The sequence below is a fragment of the Carex rostrata genome, chromosome 26 (genome assembly GCF_964058835.1).
Source record: "Carex rostrata chromosome 26, lpCarRost1.2, whole genome shotgun sequence".
Taxonomy (NCBI): domain Eukaryota; kingdom Viridiplantae; phylum Streptophyta; class Magnoliopsida; order Poales; family Cyperaceae; genus Carex; species Carex rostrata.
Window position 1 is genome coordinate 1,832,918 of NC_135943.1, and position 4,729 is coordinate 1,837,646.

General features: G+C 26.5%; 1 long non-coding RNA gene across 1 annotated transcript; it reads left to right on the forward strand.

Moving 5' to 3' along the window:
- Positions 1–383: 383 nt before the first annotated feature.
- LOC144544622 (uncharacterized) lies at positions 384–4,372 on the forward strand. Its single transcript, XR_013508269.1, has 4 exons — positions 384–618; positions 1,585–1,635; positions 2,486–2,550; positions 4,131–4,372. It is a non-coding gene; the product is annotated as an uncharacterized LOC144544622 (long non-coding RNA).
- The last annotated feature ends 357 nt before the right edge of the window (positions 4,373–4,729 follow it).

The following is a 4,729-nucleotide window of genomic DNA, read 5'->3' on the forward strand; positions in this document are numbered from 1 at the left end:
GTTAAACGAAAGAAAATTATCTTTCATTTTTCAATTTCATTGCTTATTTCTTTTGTCAAAAAATGATATTTTGTTAGTATAAGTTAGGGCCTAGCCCAATCTTATTAGTTTATACAAAATACTGAAATTGATATCTAAGCATAACATGAGGAAATTAAATTAATTGGTCCAATTATAATTCATTAGATGTTTTATTTGTGGACAATTGATAAATAAATGAAAGAGAGCAAATAGGCTTATGTTGAGACAATTTGACATATGGGCTAAGTCCATAAAATTGATCTATTAGCCCATTGGCCTAAAATACCACTCATAAAAGTAACCCTAATTTTTAGGTATAAAAACCCTCCCATCCCAAAGGAAAAAGTAGCCACCATCTTCTCTCTCTCATTTTCTCATGTGTTAAGAAAAAACTCTACCAAACTCATATAATAGTTAGATTGAAGAAGAAGTAGAGCCATTGATTTAAAGATTTGAATTTAAGTAGTACCTCTAGCAAATGAAACTTAGATTCTTTTTTTAAATCCTTGGTGGATACTAGTGGAGGCTTTCTTGTTTGGAGATATCAACTCTGCATCTCAAGTCTCTACTTATTTGATTTAGATACCAAGATTTGAGGTATAAAGTTTAAACAATTTAAATTGCTGAATGAAGTTAATAGTTAATCAAATAAGTAGATCTATATATATTTTTTTGAAATAAATTTTTAAATTTTCTTTTACATGAATCCTGTATTTCTTTCAAAAATAAGATCGGATTTCTCTTTTGCTATTATTCATCATATGGAACTGCTAATATTAAAGATAGAATGAAAATTTGAACCATTTGATTTTGATCTTATATAGCTCATATTAAATTTTAATGAATGTTACGCATTATAGAATTTTTTCAATTGATAAAAAATTGTAAATTTTATTTATATACTATTAAATTGGACTGATCAGATTTAAATATTTGGATCATGTATTTCATACATCAATTTATATGTGGTGAAACATTCCATATGGATCCAAATCTATTTGAGACCGTTTCTATAGAAACATTAGATTTTTATGTGGCACTAGTGTATTGCCAAAAAAAAAAAAAAAAAAAATCAAACCTTGTTAAATATCCATTTACTTCTAATGATATACAACACTATCAAAATCATTTAATTCTAAAGATATGATATACATGCACCTAAAATTTATGCACTTTTCAGATATAATAGAAAACGTTAAATTCATTGATTTCTAATGATATACTATAAAATTCAATCCTAAATTAATAGTAAGTTACTAAAATCATTTAATTGTAACGATACGGTACACTACACAAATTCATGCATTTTTTAGAACATTAAAACTTCTTCACAAAATTTATAGGTGAACTGGTGTACAATTTTGTAATCACAGAATAAAAAAAAACAAAAACTTGGTGCATAGCTAAATAGATTTCCATTCTTTTCTATATAAATATAACCTCAGCTAGATATATACATAACACTAGTTTACCTTATGCAACATAACGCTAGATAAAATATTTTTATACATCAATTCCACCATCAAATTCCTATATAATAGTTTGATTTTTTTTTTTTTATAGATCAAGAATTTCCTTTATTTTGTTGGTGATTCTAGGAGAGATGGGCGGAAGGTATGTCTTCCTTTATTCTAATTTATCTATATTATCATTATTCCCTCTTACACATGACTTTTGTCAATTTTTTAGTTCTCAAATTATCAAAAAAATTTCCTTAAACATATATATTATACATCGGAAATCTATTTTAAAACACTCAAATCTGTGTATATTTTAGAAACACGTAAAAAAAATATTAGAAAGTCAAATTAGAGATCTCGATTAATTTATAGTGTACAATAATTATATAAAAAAATTAAGTTCGGTTATCGTAGCAAAGAATCTTTCTTGTTCCCGACTTGGTATTATATTTTACGATATGTAAACTTAATATTTGATTTTGTTAAATTTTATGATGTTGGGAAAAAAAAAATTCTTGCAATAAAAGTGTATAATATTTTACGATATGTAAACTTGCTATTATACTTTAAATTATAAAACTCTTTGAACAATAATCAATTACGAAAATGAAAATTTCATAAATTATTGCTTAAACAGCCATCATGATCACTTGATCCCATCTTGTATTAACAAAAAATAATAGTCATCTTGCTATTGGTACTACTTTTTTCTTACAATAGATTTGCACCATTTTTTATGACATACTATAATATTTAGTTAGTTTTTAATTATAAGCAATAGCCAATAAGAAAGAAGTAAAGTTTCGTTACCCTCTCTAAAAGAATAGCCTTCATGATAAAATTAATTGTCCAAGCATGTGGCAATGTTGCTTTAGTATCATTATTAATTGGTGTTTTTTTTGCAATTAAAATTAATTTTACAAGTTATTAACTTAATTCTTTCTACATGGTTTTCTTCTAAGACAATACAAATGATACTATATATCATGTAAATATAAATGCAGAAAATTGGCATCTTTACAATTGGCATGAGTGGTTTAGGAAATATAGAGAAATCCTGATTCTCAAGGTATGTACTGCTGAATTTTTTTTTTTTTTTTTTCTTTCTATTTTTCTCCTGTTGTCTTAGTGTATAATGTGAGTTTGTGATATGTGGTACTTTTGTGTATATTTAGAGAACCTAATTAAGTAGTCTTTTGATTGTGACATACTGAAAAAGGACTTGTTTCTTGCATGCAATGCTATACCACTGTGTCCAACTTTGTTAATTAGCTTCTTTGGTGGTGGAATCTGTTTGAATTTCATTCTTAACCATGTTTCCTATGATTTATTTTCTTTGAAAAAATAGAGTTGAATTCCAAATTATTAGTATCTAGGATAATATTCCACCATACTATATAAAAAATATCAACAAATCATGTGAAGAGATTTGGTAATGTAAAATTCAAATGTGAATAGTTTAGGAAATTAACTTTTTTTGATTAAATAGAAGATCGCAATCATTAATTGCGATCTTTTATATTTGTCGTTAACAAATAATATTTTAAATATTTTGAGAACATATTCAAAGAATATTTTGATCCTTCTTTTGTTTTGGTAATGTAAAATTTAAACGTGAAGAGTTTAGTACGTAAATTATTTTTTTTAAAGAAGAAAGATCGCAATTAATGTCCGCGAACAATATTTGAAATATGCTATAAATATTGTAGAAGTTGTATTCAAGATCATAGATAGACATATTGTGCCAACCAAAAAATGCCATTTATTTCCTAAACTTCATATCTCCCTTCTAATGTACATAACTAAGTCTTTTTTTTAGAATATGTGGGTATCTACAAGAGTAAAAAATGACTATTGTCAAAAGTAAGCCGATATATAAAATTAGTGTTTTTTTAGAATATCACTATTGTGGACGGAAGTATTTCCGAGGATACTGACTTGTTAAGATCTTTTACTCTTGTGGATACTCATATATTATTGTCGATATATAATTAATTCTTTATTATGGTTTAACTAGGGTTTCAGTTCCATGTTACCAATTTCCAATTCGTTCAGATATTCCTTTGTTTTTTCTTTGATTTCTGTTTGTTTATTTTTATTACATAAAATTTAAAAGATTTTCTTACCCTCCTTATAATTTAATGTTATCAATCATAAAAAAAATAAATAAATACTGCTCATATTTCAAAAATGTTTTGATGCTCGTTTGTTTTAGTAATGTAAGATTGAATGTGAATAATTTAGTGTATTGATTTTTTTTTAAAGTAGAAAGATTGAAATTAATGATTGCGATCAATGTTTGAAATATGCTACAAACATTGTAAACTTTGTATTCAGGATCCCATCACATGAATAAATTGTAAATATATCTATACCAGAAATGTTTTCATAGTTCAGAAGTTGGTTTTCTGTTGATGCTTTTATCCATCAGCATGATCTGGTATAGTGGCATACCATGTATAGTAGTTCCACTAGGTTTTTATCTTTTGTTGTTTTATGAAATAGTCAGTAATTCTAGTATTAAATGAAACAACTTAGATTCTACATGTGTATGAATTAAATATTAAAAGCAACAAAACAACTTTGACAAAAGGTTTTGTGTACCATAAAAAAATGTTCTTTATCTAATGAGATGTCAACATTTGCTAGGGAATTGGTACTCTTTAGTGAAATGCCTCCCATTTGATCACAAGATTCAATGTTCAAAGAAAAAAGGGAGGGACAACAAATTTTCATTTGGTTGAGATGTCGAAGAGAAGTTTTTGTGCGAAATCGTTATCAAGATCTACTCTGTGCAGCACTAAAACTTTCAGAGAAGGTAGGTTTATCGACTTCGGTTTAATAATAGTTTTCCGATTATTGGTATAGATAGACAGCTTGAGTTCTTGGAATAGGGGAGACAATATAGATCATATATATTGTTTCCAATCTAAATTGTATTAAATTGTAATTTTCTTTTGTTTATGTAAATAGAGTGAAGAAAAATACTGTAATATGTAGAAAGGAGAGATGGATAAAATAAATACATTCTTATTTCATTGTTTGTTTTATACATATACAACAATGACCATGTATAACTATATAGATAACAATCTATTAACCTATCTAACCGTTTAACAATTTGTCTAAAAGTTTATTCAATTGTCTTTGACCGAGGTCAAAACAGTCTCTAATAACTTTTCTAACTATTCTTTGATCAATTGATTGTGGCCCAAAGAAGTCCGAAAATAAATGCTATACATCTCCTA